We start from the raw sequence: 15,125 nt of genomic DNA on the forward strand, positions 1-15,125 counted from the left end.
CCAGCAGGTTTCTGAGAAGCCATGATGGACGCTGCCTAGAAATGAGGGAGAGTTTAGGGAGCAAATGCAAGGAGAATTGTCTTTAGATTTAAATTCGATTTTGTGGCTTTTTAAAGTTACGATTTCACTCACCAAGCATTAAAGTGTTTCCTACCTGGCTCTCAAATTCCCAAGCTCTTCCTGTAAGTACAGCAATGCTTGTCACTAGCAAGGTCCGAGAAGTCAGGTGAAGGGCGGGGAGGCCAATAGACAGGCAGGTTTAGGAAGAAAAAATTGAGGAAGAAGGAAGAAAAACAGTCTATTTACCGAGGGCTGGTAAAATGTGATCTCTGCAAGCCAGAGTCCCTGGATTCAACCCTCACACCTCTGTTTGCTAACTTGTTTGTCCTGGGCAAGTGACTTTATTTGTTGTGCCTCGGTTTTCTCATCTGTAAAACGGGACAGTACTAGTACCTACCATATCTCATCATGTGTAATGTGCACTCCCCCCCCAAATATTTGAGGGGAAAATAAGGATGCGCATTATACATGGGTATAATGATTACATACCATGGGTATAGTAATGGGTATACTAATCCCATGTATAATGTGAACAAAACCGTGGGTTCACGTTATACATGGCAAAATACGGTACCTCAGAATGTGTTTATGAGGCTTGCATATGCTAATACATGTGAAGCACTTAGTAACAGTTTCTTGTATCTGACAAGGGTTGTCGAGAGGAGTTAGTTACAGTCATTTTATTAGAGATGGAGGCGATGAAGCTAAGTGAGGATTCAGCCGTGTGCCCCCTCACTGGCTGCCTCACTATAGTGTTGCCAGTGTTGTGTGTAATGACACGGTGCTTGAAGTCTGCGGGCTCTGCATGCCTGCCCCTCGCAGCAAAGGAGAAGCCACTAGAATGACTGTGTTTTTCTGGCACATTTAAATGTTCAAGTAGAAAAAGAAAGCGTTTCTTGCTCAAGCAAAGCTTGAGAGGGGAAAAAGGTGGTTGGAGATGGGGTGGAGTTACACTTCATCTAATTCGTTGGACAATTCTCTCATTCGCTTTGAGAAGTTACAGACAGGCTCCACAGTAGGCACACTAGCGTGTAACATTACAAAGCTCTTGGATGAACTCATCCGGGGTCAGATGCTGGAGTCCTTCACTCGAGAAAAGTTGCTGTCCTGATCCACTGCCCGCTCTGTCTGCTTCCGCCCTCTGAGTCAGCACGCCCCGTCCAGGTGAACACGTTTAAGGGTGGGGGACTCCACTGCATTGCAGTGAAGGTGGGCCAAAAGTCTGTGATTGCTGGGGAGTGAAGGGGGTGAGGATGAGCTAGAGCAAGGGCGCCTGGGGATCCCAGAGCAGCCCGGCCTGGCCTACTTAACCCCTCTGAAGTCCCCGCTAACCTGAGGGAGCAGTGCAACATTACTTTTACTTCAGAACGATTCTCCCACTCTGGATTTCTTTCCACAGTACCCTGTACCCGGCTCCCACTGCTGTGTATGAGACACCTGCTGCTTTGCCTCGGCCCACAGTGAATCACCGCTACTGTGTGAGCAGGAAGTGCTTGACATGTGATTTAAATTAGTTTAAATACATGCTTAGACTAAAAGCATAGCCCTCTAGGAATCAAATGGATTCACCAGCTTAATTTTTATGATGAGTAATAACTCACATACTTTTCCTTCAGATTCCATGCAAACACCTCCCCCTGGACACAGACACATTCTATTCTCTTTCCTGGCTGTTATTTCTCCTTAGCTCTTTCACAGCCAAACATACTGTATATTTCACTGTTCATTCATTCAGTGTCTTCTCCCGCATGGGTCCATAAGGTGAGGGCAGGGATTTTTCTGTTTTCTCACTGCAGTTGCCCCAGTACCTAGAACAGTGGCTGACGTGTAAAAGGTACTTGACAATATGGACTGAGTGAGTGAAACACACAAATGTTACTCTTAAAGTTTTACTGTTTAAAACAATGGGACCAGTTGAGAGGGTACAGTTTTAAATTAAAAAGGAAAGCTCTCAGATCCTTTCCTAATGTCCAGATAGGATAAACTCCTCGTCCCAGACATGGCAATGCCCACTATCTAATTCTTCCTGCTGATACCACTGTGTGCTATTTAACAAACTAACCAAAAGAGAAGACTGCGTGGTTTTAATCGAACAGGCTCATGAAATAATACACAGGCTTACAAAAGCGGAGAATGAGTTTGGTCTATAGAGCTGATGGAAGAGGGAGGTGGGGGGGTGGAAGCAACACTTGCAGCAGCCATTACCGCCTGACATTAGTTGTGCTTTCATGAGTTTATTATCTGTGTCTTGACCAGAATAAAACTCCAGAGGGCAGGGTTTTTTCCTTATTAAATGTTGCATCCAGTTTGCCTAAAAGGGAAATAGCATTGGGTAGAAATGCAATAAAATGTCCTAGAATATTGAATGAAGTAAAAGATCAAATCCAAAAAGTAAAAACCTGATGTCTGCCTCAGGGGCAAAGTTCCTGTTATAATATTGCCGTTCTTCTGGTAGGTTCTGTGTGTCATGGGCGTTCCTCAGACCTCTCACGGATAGCATGGCCTCATCTCTTTGAGCTTACTTTTCCAGTGCTGGTTAATTAGCCTCATGTCAGCTACCAGTACCAATACAGTTACGTGGCTTGAGTGCCCGTCCTTGACACCTTTTCAGAAGGTGACTAGTAGTTCAGTGTATGGGTGCGTGTGTGCGTACAGCACCTTCCTCGTATTCTCTAGTCATGTGTTAATACAGTAGGCAATTTCAGCAAAGGTTCTGAAATTCTACATAGTATAAAATCTGGGAAATTATATGCTACCATTATATAGAAAGCAAACACGTGTTCACTTAATCTTTACATCAGTGTACCATAGCTTTTAGGTAAGTTGAAATACTTAAAAAACATATAATGCTCTCTTAGTAGGATGTAAAGGTGACCTTTCTAGTTACTATTTATATAAAATAGACCACATAACAATACCCTGCTTTCACATTAGGTATGTGTTTACCAGGGCTTCACTTCCTCCTCTCCCGGAGGTGCCTGAGTATTGCTGTTCCTTTTTTCAAATCTATCTTAGGGCTTGTCTGGTCTCAGGCTTCTGTTTTGTGTCTGTATTTTTTGTTCTTTTTCCTGCAGTCTCAGGCCTCAGATTCACTTGCTGTCACTCTGCTCTAAAAACAAAGGTGACTCGTTAAGACAAAGGACCACTCCTCCAGGGAGGACTTACGCTTGTTGTAAGTCAGATCTGTCACAAGTCAACACAACATGTCCACCGTGACACCCTGGACGCGCAGTGCCATCCAGGCCTCCATCCAGGGCTGTGTGGCAGGGGTTGGTGTCCGTGACAGTTAGAGGAATGGGGGCTTTCCTTTTCCACGTGCACTTCTCTATAGCGTTTGAATTCATCCTAACTAGTGTGCACTGTTGTTTACAAAGACTGTATCTTTAATCAGAACCTAGCAGTTTAGTTTTGTATAATATTTAACATAATTATAATCTTAGGCCTGTTCTGGATTTTGACCCTGTCCTAATCTTCTGTTATTTTTCTAGTTACTGTTGATAGCTTTAGATTATATTATGTGTGAATAATAAAGCTGTCTCTTCTTAAAGAATGCAGATAGATAAGTAAATTTCAAACTTTCTTGTTCACTGTGGCCTTTTTACATCAGGCTCCTTCAAATTGCTGTGGTTTGTGGAACTTACTATGGTTAACAATTACAGAATAACCAGGAAGGGAAAACTGGAGACCACTTGTTAGAAATTTTTGCTTTAGGAAGAGTTACAGATTTGTTTCTTTCTTTATATACTATGGAGCTCATTTTCCTCCCTGGTTAAGAAGGCTTCTAGTCTCAGAATGTCACCTTGCTTTCGGGAGCCCTCTGGGGTCCTTCTCCTCTGTCCCCCAATCTCCCCACCTGCACTGACAAACTCCACCTCCAGATGAGGTTCCATCTCCTAACTGCTTGAAAAGCAGTGTATTTACTCGGCTTAAGTGCCTCAGGTCCTTGTGCCCCGTCGTGAGGTACAGACTGTTTTTATTATCGGCGAAGCATGTTTTACCACTCCTTTCTTTTTCTGTCTGCACCCCTCCCATTTTCCCCCACTTCTTAACCAGTAAATCCATTTCCAGCTCCAAACTGATGAGTAAAACAAAATGAAAGCTTAATTCACATGTTATTTTAGCCAGTATATTTTTCTTCCAGGCTTATCATAAAGGTGATTGTTGGTAATGATTAAGGGGAAAGGTAAAGGATATCCGAATCCAGATCATTTACCCCAGAAATAATAAGGGGAAAAAGCAATATTTGCTAAAGCTATAACATTTCTAAGAAACCACAGTGACATTTTTCAGTACTTTCTATATGCCAAGAAATTTTCTAAGCACTGTGCACGTATTCATTCATTCATCTCCACATCAAGCTGGTTGAAGTAGGAATTATTGGGGCTTGTTTATTTGTTTGCACCAAGCAGTACAGGTAGTGAGCACCCATCTTATTCTACGAAGGTGGATTTTAAAAAAAGATTTTATTTCTTTTTAGAGAGAGGGAAAAGGAAGGAGAGAGTTCGAGAAATATCAATGGGTGGTTGCCTCTCACGTGGAGCCCACTGGAGACCTTGCCTGCAACCCAGGCATGTGCCCTGACTGGGAATCGAACTGGCGACCCTTTGGGTTTGCAGCCTGCGCTCAATCCACTGAGCTACACCAGCCAGGGCAGAAGGTGGATTTTAAAAATCATGTGTTTCCTTTTAGTCAGTATTGGCATATGAATAAAATACTAAAGTTAAATTTCCTCCTCCGCAACGCTAGAGCTTCCATCTTCGTGGGCCTTTTGTTCCTGTGGGTCCTTAGGAAGTTTCAGGGTAGTTACTGCTGCGCACTTTGTATCTGGCAGTCTTACACCTCCCTTCTTTCTGCACCACCCACTCAAAGCTCATTCCAGGTGCCCTTAGCAAATGACTCCTGAGGCATTAAGTGGCCAAAGCTCACCGACCAATGAGGAGAGGTGTGCCGAGTGTAACAGAGTTACGCAGTTCCTGGGATCAGGAGCGAAGGTTGCTTAAGCAAAGCTTTTGTTGCTATTAGCCTGTTGCATCCAGTTTTCAGGACTGGAAAGGTAGGGGACGCCTTATTTGTTTTAACTATGTGAGAGGAGGGGATGCTTGTGTTTGGTTAAAGTAATTTAGATCAGGTTGAATAAACAAGTGATCTGTTTTGTTTGTTTTTAATTGAAGGCAAAAAAAAAGTGAAGTTGATGAAATTTCAAATACTGTACAGCTTACCTTACCAGCAGCAAAACCAAAATTCTTAGGTTATGAACATTTTTTAGAAATTAGTTCATCTAGCAGCTCTTTACTACACATTTATAAAAGTTAGGTCTTTACAAACTCATTTCATAAATTGCTATTTATGAAATAAATATTTATACTATTAACTATGGATAAAAAGCAGGAATTTATCAATAATGTCCACACTTGTTTTCCATAGTCATTTCAGAGTCCACCTCCAAAGAAGTAATTTGTGATTTTAAGATACGAGATAATGAAAAAATAAAAAAAGTTAATGGGATTAGCAGTATGATAATACTACATAAAGGTTAACAAGAATGATGTTTCGCTGAGAAAAGTTCTGGAATAAGAAGATTTGTATCAGTCACTTTTTCAAACCAATAGCAAAGTTTATAAAATGGAATTAGGTATGTGTAGATTATATGCTTTAATGACTACAAATAAATTTCACCTTTGTTATAAAAAGTAGTTTACTTACATTTTATGTGCTATTTGAGATTTGCTCTCATATTAACTCAAAGAAACAAAGGAAATAGAATCATTTGCTTCTCTCTACCTGGAAATGGAGCTATTTGAATAGCATTTGAAGGTCATCCTCAAAAGAAAAACCTCCCTCATTATGAATAAAATGATGAACCAATGTTGCAACAAAAATGCACACATAAGAAATGTATGTTGTTATTGTCTACATGTAATGTTTAGTGTTAGCAAGTAACTGGGTTCACAGGAAAGTGTAACTGGTTTCTCATCATTGCTCTCCCCCAGAGATGGCTTACTGTGGGCTGTATTTCATAATAGAAATTAGATAATACATTTGTTTAAAAATACAACATACTAGAGATAGTACCATTTGGTAAAAATTTTGAAAGTACTTAGTTGAAACTCCATTTTTGTCTGATTTGTAAAGAGAATTTTTAGCATGCATATCACTAGGTATAAATGCCCAATGCTTTGAGGTATCTCAGATTCCCCTTTTTCTTATTATTTTTAATACTCTTTTAAAAAGTTGCATCCTGAAACTTTCTACTTTCATTACATTTGTTCAAAATGCCAGTTTTTGGCAAGTCACTCTCAAAATCTGCCTCCTAGTCCCTTACTCTGGTTGACTCCCTGGGGGAGGGCGTGTGGGCTGAGGGACAGTCACAGAGTTAACTATTCACAGCAGAGAATACCTGCTAGCCGTCTTCTCCTGTGCAAGTAAATGCCATTTCTCAATTCCAAGCTGAGGGTCAAAGGTTTTAGACTAACCTCACGGATCAGAGGTCAGGCATGAATTGCTGCAATTTGTAGTTCAATTCTGCCGATATGACAGAATTTCACAGCTATGATGATTGCTTTTTTTTCCACTTCTGCACACAGGCCAGGCCAGGCAGTTAACAACGTAATTTGTACAAGTCAGCCCTTGGCACCCAAGTTTAATGAGTAACTAGCTGTTGCCTTAGGTTTCACTGGTACAAGGTGCATATTATAAAAAAGGTCAAATGTTAATGCACAAAGATGGGGGGAGTGCTGTCTCAATAACCACCAACTATGAATCATGTAAAGAATTAATAGTTTGTGTTTATTTTTTAAAATACTATTTGTGTGGTGTGAATCCTACTAAAAGGAGTAGATCATTTTATTTTTATTGTAGCAAGAAAGGAAGGTCTGAGCCCTGGCTGGTGTAGTTCAATGGATTGAGTGTGAGTCTGGGAACCAGATGATTGCAGTTCGATTCCTAGTCAGGGCACATGCCTGGATTGCAGGCCAGTTCCCAAGCAGGGGACACATGAGACACAATCATACATTGATATATATCTCTCCCTCTCTCCTTCCCTTCCCCTCTAAAGATAAATAAAATCTTTAAAAAAAAAAAAGGAAGGTCTGATTGGATTGACTGAGCAGTAGAAAGTGAAATTGCAGGCTCTGTTCGCCCCTTTTGTGGGTGTCTTGAGATGTATCTCAAAAGCCTCCCAAGACATAACAGCATTTCAAGAATCTGGAGAACAAATTGGATAATGAGGGATTTATGAGTCTCCGATAATCTCTACTCTTCAGCCAAAAAGTCGAACTCCTCCATTTCTAACCCAGGTTGAGAATATCTTCTACTGCTTACAGTTGAATACTGGGACTCTTGAAAAAAATTCTCCGACAGTGGGCTTTGACAGTCCACGGGTTTGCCCTTCAGCTGCAATGGGAGTACCTGTAGTTCGCCATTTTTGTGATCGCACCGCTTGTACTCTTCCAGACTCGGGCACAGGAGCAGCTGGGTTCTTCCGTGGAGCAGAAGAGTTGGGAGCACAGATTCTGGTGCCAGACCTCTTGGGTTTGAATCGCAGTTTCATCACGTACAGCTAAGGGACCCTAGCCCACAGAAAGCCTCCTGGTGCCCTAGTTTCCTCATCTCCAGAAGGAAAATAACTATAGAATAGAATTTGCGCCATGGGGTTGTGGTAGGGAGTAAGCAAAAGAGTGCCCAAGACGTACGTAGCACGATGCCTGGAGCACAGTAAGCACTCGCTGAATGCCAGCTGTTATTAGGCTATTAATATGATTGAACTGTGTAGCTTGTGGATGAGCCTAGTCTACCCCATGTATCATCCCAACTTGGTCTTTGCTCTGCTTAGACTTGGTCTTTGCTCTGCTCACTCCACGAGGGACGCCCGATGTGGCGTCGTTGGATGCGTTTTAGGGTGCGTTCCCTTTGAATGTCATGGGGAGTTCATTTGAGAATTCCGTCTCGAGTCTAGCACTCCTTTAGATGCTGTCCTTTTCTCCACCAGCTGGTCCTCTGCCGCCTGTGAAAGCTGTGAGAAGAGATAAATCCAAACCATCTGGTTTCCTTTCAGAACTGTTTTCATTCTGCCCCTCGGTGAGAAACATTTGAGTGAAAAAAATTCAAGTGATACCACACCAGTGGGCTGGTTTTATTTGTGATGACATGTATTGGACTTAACTAGGATTCATGCCTCCCAGAAATACCAGAAATGAAAATCTTAAAAAGTATTTTTTTTCATGTTGTTTCTTCATTTTATTCCTATGGCACATCAAAGTAGAATTTAAAGAAAAACCTAATTTTTACTACTGATAACAATATGAAAATTACATGCTTAGCATTAAAAGGTAGTAACAGCTCACATTAGTTAAAAGAAATAAGCGTCTCCTGGGTGCTAGAGCCACAGGGGTGAGTCAGACTTAGATTTCACCCTGGTAAAGTTCGCGACTGGCTGGGCATGACAACTGTCATACCGGCTGTTGTAAGGTTAAACAGGATAAAATCGCCAATAGCCTGCCGTTTCTGCCCTCCAAAACAGCAGTTTCTTTCAGCCTAGTGTTATGAGCAGTGCTATGAGGGATTATATGATGTTACAAGAATGCATCCTGGGGCTTCAGGGGTGACTTCTGAGGGGTGAGGTGTAAGGAAGAGTATAAGCTGGCCAGGGAACAGCTTGTGTAAGGGGGAACACGGCACAAGGCGGGGCTAACGAAAGGAGCCAAAGTCTTCCTCATAGGACTCACCTATGTTCTGACTTTATTCCAAGGCAGTGGGAAGATGTTCAGAGGCTTAGGCAGGAAGCGGATATGACCAAATTGAGTGTTTTCAGAAGGCCACTTTGCCTGCGTGAGAGCGGGGTTTAGTGCAGTGGGCCAGAGCGGGTGGGCTGAAGTCAGCTGGGAGGCGCCTGCTGGCATCTAGGCAGGAACTGGTGGTTGGCAGTTTACAGGACGCTTCCAAATGTGGCGTCTTATCTTATCCTTATAACAGTTCTTACATGAGGTGTTACTGTCAGCTTCAGTTCCATGGCTTGCCCATGGTCAGGTGGGGCACGTGGCAGTGAGAACCGGAACTCTGTTAGCCGACTCTGGCCCTGTCGTCTCCTGGAAGCTTTAGGCCCATGTGTCAGGATCCCTGGGTGTGAGAGAGTGGTTTCTCTTAAGAAAGGATTTGCTTTTAAGAAACAGAATTCCTGTTCCTTGGTGGTGGAGGGTGGGGATGAGAAAGTACTTTTGGCCTAGGTTTATGACTGAAAGTTGAGAAGCAAGCAGAATGTGACACCCTTGTCACATTGATACGAAACTGCAGCATCTTTTTGGGAAAAGATGCACTTACTAACTTCATGTATTTATTTATACTGGGCCTCATTTCAAAAGTGGATTTGAAACAACTTTCAAAACTACATACGGCGTGACAAGAAGAGGTCAAGTATCGGGGTGGGCAAACCAGGATGGCGCTGCAGGTGTCTTAAGCCCAACAAACCTTTGCTAAAGAGGGACTCATCATCATCGACTCTAAGATTCACAGGCCCCCCCAGCCCCCCAAAGAAAAACAAACCACCTGTTCTGCTCAGAAAAGCTTTTCCTTCTACTGGAAGCTAGAAAAATGTCCCCGTTTGGTCTTCATAAAGATTTCATGATATGGTGAGCCGTAGGCGTGCCTGTTTTAGAGAATGAGTGAGCGAGGGGATTGGAGTGAGTTAATCAACCCAGTTAATGCCTGGAAGCCATTGCTTGTTAGGACCAAGTAACATGACCTTTGGTGGACTGTGTCCTCCCCAGTAAAATCAAAGATTTGGACTAGAGCTAGCCTTCTCAAAGCGGGTGCCCCGGGGCGCCTCACAATGTGTCAGGGGGAGTGGGAAGCCACGGGACAGAAGTGGCATACAGGTTTCGCTCGAAGATTTTAATGACAAGACATTAAAATTTTTGTGAAATGTGTTTGGAGTCGTTCTGGAAACGAGTGAACCTAAGTGTTTTCATTATAGGAGAATTTCCTCTATCTTATGTAGCCATGAGACACACATCAGTAACCCTTCTTTCCTGCATAAAGATATAATAATACAGAACTATATAAAACCTGTAATTTGATGTATATGTTAATAATTTGCTTTCAGGTCGTGGAGTTTATTTACATGTCCATTACTGTGATACTGGTTTTTAAAGGGGAACTCTTGCCATTATGCAAAGTGAGAAAACACATTTCTGTACAAATAATACATGCCAGGAATGGTACTTTGTAAATATTTTCTCGGTTCTCCATACTGTTCTGTGAGGAATTACCTCCAGGTTACGGATGTGGAATCTGAGCCTCAGAAACGTTGAATAAATTTGTCTGGATTCACTTAGCTAGTAAATGTAGGAGTCTAAATTTTATTCTGTTGCCTCCACAGGTGGGATTAATTTTAGGACACAGCTTGTGGTCTGCACATTTATTTTTCCTTATCAAACCCTGGGATGTTGATCACTAGGCATGTTCCAGGAGGCAGCACTCAGGACGGTCCTCCCAGACTTGGGTGCCGATCATCTACTGTACGCAGTAAAGAGTTTAACAGCTGTTATTCTGTGATTTACGTGAGGGTGTGGTGCCTGCCGCGCCCCCCCCTCCCCCAGTAAATCATTAATAAGGGTAAAAATCACCTCCTGCTTTGGTTTTATTGAGTGTATTCCCATCAGGTCATTGAATGCTTTGCCAGTCATTGCAGTATGAAGGTAGTCACAGCAGAATAATTTGGGAGCTGTAACTGACTTTAGAGGCCATTTGCTCAACAGCTTCCAAACTGCTCTCTGTGGTCCTGAAGGTCCCAGGGGGCCCCCACACGGCCCCAGGGGATGGTGGAGAGGAGTCTGTGGTGAGCGGGAGGTGCCGCTTCGTACCATCCCTGTCCTCCACTTCAGCCAGCTGCGGTTTTGTATTGCTTTTCTTTCCGCACCTGTGTAAATTTTTGGTGGAAGAAAGGGTGCAATACCTAAAAAAATCAAGGGAAACAAAAGTTGAAAACCAGTTTGAAAACTACTGGTTATCCAACTCCTCATTTTCTTCAGTGGAGCGGACTTTGGCTCAAAGAGGTGGAACGATTTTGCCTAAGAACACAGAAAAACGCACCACAGAGCTAGAGTTATAATTCACCTATCAAACCATCATGCTGTACATTTTAAATATATACAATTATATTTGTTAATTATTTGTTCCTCAATAAAATTGTGGGAAGAAAAATTTTAAAGCAGCCTTGTAGCCTCTGGTCTGGCGCCGCAGCCACTGTGCCGTGCCGAGTGGCCCAATGAGGGCCCTCAGCAGTTGAGAACATTCTCACAGTTGGGCAGGTTATGTATCGGATGTGAAATGAAAGTAAACGCTGTGTGCTTAGGATATATTTTAATGTCTCATCCAGCATACCCTTATTTTAAACTTAAGTCTCCTAAACGTGAATATATTCTGTATCATGACTGTAAAGGTCCTTTATCCTCGGACCCCAAATTTTATTTTTTGTAGGACTCTCCATGCAAAGAACATTCCCCGCAGAGCCTTAACCACGCACTTTAGGGCAGGGTATCAAGTCACTTTCACAGCTGCTCTAATCAGTTGGAGTGAACGGTGGTNTAATGTCTCATCCAGCATACCCTTATTTTAAACTTAAGTCTCCTAAACGTGAATATATTCTGTATCATGACTGTAAAGGTCCTTTATCCTCGGACCCCAAATTTTATTTTTTGTAGGACTCTCCATGCAAAGAACATTCCCCGCAGAGCCTTAACCACGCACTTTAGGGCAGGGTATCAAGTCACTTTCACAGCTGCTCTAATCCGTTGGAGTGGACGGTGGTTCTTGCTTCTGTGGTATCTGAGCCGCAATGCCCCCCCCCCCGCCCGGCTCAGCAGAAAAGAGTGTGATGATGGTATGTCGGCAGTGTATAGCATAAGCCCCCAATGTGTAGCGTAACCCTTCCCATCGGGAGGGAGGTGCAGGCCACCAGCTAGATTTTGCCATCCTTGTAAAGGGAACTACTCCATCTTTTAAGGGTCTATAACATAAAATTTGAGCAAGAAAACACAGTTCTGTACAAATAATACATGTCAGGAATGGTACTTTGTAAATATTTTCTCAGTTCTCCATACAGAGAACTGAGAAAAACATTGTATTGTTTATCTTGAAGTCATGGGTGCTCTAAAGAAGGCAGAAGGAAAAATATAAGAAATGGAAGAAAATGGTCATTTTAAGTACATTTTTTTGATTATGCTGTTACAGTTGTCCCAATTCTTTTCTCTCCTTTATCCCTCCTACCCTCCCACTCTCCAATATCCCCTCCCTTAGTTGTGTCCATGGGTCGTACATGTAAGTTCTTTGGCTTCTCTGTTTCTCGCACGGTTCTTAACCTCCCCCCATCTATTTTATGCCGCCAATTATGCTTCTTATTCCCTGTACCTCCCCGCCTCCACTCTTTCTCTCCCTGCCCACACTGAAAACCCTCCATGTGGTCTCCATTTCTCTGGTTCTGTTCCTGTTCTAGTTTGCTTTGTTTTTGTTTTTGTTTTTTAGGTTCAGTTGTTGATGGTTATGAGTTTCTTGTCATTTTACAGTTCATAGTTTTTGATCTTCTATTTCTTAGATAAGTCCCTTTAACATTTTCCTGTTCCTGTTCCCTGTTCCAGGACAGGGAGAAGAAAAATGGTTGCATTTCTTAGTTTGTAGAAAATGTGGTAGAGTAATGGTAGTCCTTTTTTTGTAAAGAAAATGCCCCCAAATTTGTAATGCACGTATGAAAATTATATTGAAATACATTTTTAGCTTTTTTTTCTCCCATAGGATTTGCCCCAAAGAGTGCTGCAAAAGTTGAACCGAGAAATCCCAAGCAAGCTGCCTGAATTCCCCTGCATAATCTTGTTCTACATCCTGTAAAGGACCAGAAAAATCAGATTGGTGGTTTTGGGTGAGTACACCAGCTGATGTCCTTTTCTTCTTCAGGACAATTGTAATTTTCATTCCTAACGACCAAGATACCTGCTGTTTAGACAAAGTGCACCTGGGGTGTCGTTATGTGGCAACATGAGTGGTTATACAAAATAAGTCATTTTGAACCCACAATATAAATTATTTCTTTGTTTAGTCAACATGTTTATGGCTCAAGAAGAAAAACTGCTGCTTCTATATGCTATGCATTTGTGAGCATCTTAGGACTTAAGAGATGAGGAATGATATGTATTGCTTATAATTTGTCTTTTACATACCCCCAAAAGAGGTCAAGGGTATTTCAATCAGCCTTGTCTTTTGAAAGGGTTGCACACAAGGAAGGGTCACCAGCTACAGAAGATACACGTGTGTTCTTGAACAGTCCTCATGCCTTTTCTAATTTGTTCCCTCACCCATCATATCAGGTAAAGTAATGGTCATGTCAGACTCTCTAACTCATGGCAATCCCGTGAATTACAACATATGGAAATATAGTTTGATGGCTCTGTAATTCTTTACAGATAGAAGGTATTATTATTCTGTGGGCGGTAATTTTAAGTACAATGTGGCAAGGACGGGAAGCATAAAAGAGAGGTAACTTGTACCACCTGCTCCTAAAACCTTGCGTGGCCAGCCCTCCCCAGTTGGAGCCACAGCCCTTAGATAGACCTGACGGGTGGAGGCAGGCCACCCTTGCCTATCAGAGAGGGGTCCTGGCGACACTGATGTGTCCAGCAACTCACCTCCCACCCACTCCCCCAGGCCCTTCTTTTCATATCCTCTGGGCTGGGATCTGGACCTAGTGCACTGAATTCAGGGACTTGGAGAGCCAGTTTTTTTAATTGTATATTTTTTCTTTTTATAAAAGCATTTTTGTTAAAGGAAACCTGAAAATTAAAGAAAATTTTGAAATTACATATAATTTCACATGCAAAGAAACCACAATTAACATTGTGGTAGATTTATTCCTCTTTTGTATTTTATATATTTCATATATATTCTAAAATGTGATTTAACAAGGTTAACATAGTTGAGAACATGAAATTAATATTCTAGCCTACATCTATGCTATAATTTACTTAAGTTATTTCCATACTGCTGAACATCATTTTTGTTATATCACATATAAATATATACTATTATATTCACTATATTATATTATCAATACCACTATAGTGAACATACTTGACTATAAATTTTACTTATGTCTCTGATTATTTTCTGTTTATTATTATTATTTCTTTTGAGAGAGAACAAGAGAAAGAGACAGAGAGAAACATCAATTTGTTGTTCCACTTATTTATACTTTCATTGGTCGTTTCTTGTATGTGCCCTGACCGGGGATTGAACCCACAACCTTGGTGTATCAATCAGGATGATGTTGTAACCAACTGAGCTACCAAGCCAGGGTCTTATTATTTTCTTGGGGTAAATTCCCCTAAATGGAATCATTGAGCTAATAAAAATGAACTATTTTTAATGAACAGTGTAAAGCTCTAGATATTGTCAAACTGTCTTCCAGAAATGTACCAACTTGTACTTGTTCTTCCATTACATATGACAATGTTTATTTCACTGCACACCTGTCATGATTAATTCTATCACTTTAAGAGGGTTTTAAATCATAAATATTTCTACAGAAGCTCAGGAAATAAAGCCTGTCTCCTCCCCCAACCCACCCCAGCCTGAACCCATATCAGGTCTCTAATGTAGAAGACAGTGTCATTTGATCGACATTGCATCAACATCAATCTCTCGGTTCTGTTTATGGGATAAAGCATATATAAGGCTTGCATTCATTCACCAGGTATTTATTATGGGCGCTTTTGTTCACTTCTGTACTATGTGCTTCAGGAGAACAAAAGAACATTCTTTTCATTGTCTATGAGAAGCTTAATTCAGTTGGGAGTCCAAACAATGAACTTAAAAATACTTAACCTTGGATAGGTCACTTAATCTTCTCAAGGCCTGTTTCTTCTTTAAAGTGAGAGGCTCAATTTCTCTATGTCTAAAAAATATCTGAAGTTGTTTTTAGTAAAAAGATGTGAGTACCATCCCAGCCAGAGTGGCTCAGTTGGTTGGGTATCATTCCTCAAGACTAAAGGTTGTCGGTTCACTTCCTGGTCAGGGCACATGCC

The 15,125-nt window shown here is 41.7% G+C and overlaps 1 protein-coding gene across 5 annotated transcripts in view; it reads left to right on the top strand.

Annotated features, from left to right (window-relative positions):
* Window positions 1–15,125, top strand: part of RBM47 (RNA binding motif protein 47) — a 142,771-nt gene that overhangs the window by 101,214 nt on the left and 26,432 nt on the right. For 4 of the 5 annotated variants that reach the window (XM_037064285.1, XM_037064287.1, XM_037064289.1 and 1 more), the window contains one exon: window positions 12,844–12,967. The gene's annotated coding sequence lies outside the window, so the exon portion shown is untranslated. Of the gene's footprint in view, window positions 1–4,783; window positions 5,114–12,843; window positions 12,968–15,125 lie in introns of those variants that run through there. The other variant, XM_037064288.1, reaches the window with a different exon arrangement.

Source organism: Sturnira hondurensis, unplaced genomic scaffold (assembly GCF_014824575.4).
Source record: "Sturnira hondurensis isolate 20B ecotype Veracruz unplaced genomic scaffold, ASM1482457v3 Scaffold0015056, whole genome shotgun sequence".
NCBI lineage: Eukaryota > Metazoa > Chordata > Mammalia > Chiroptera > Phyllostomidae > Sturnira > Sturnira hondurensis.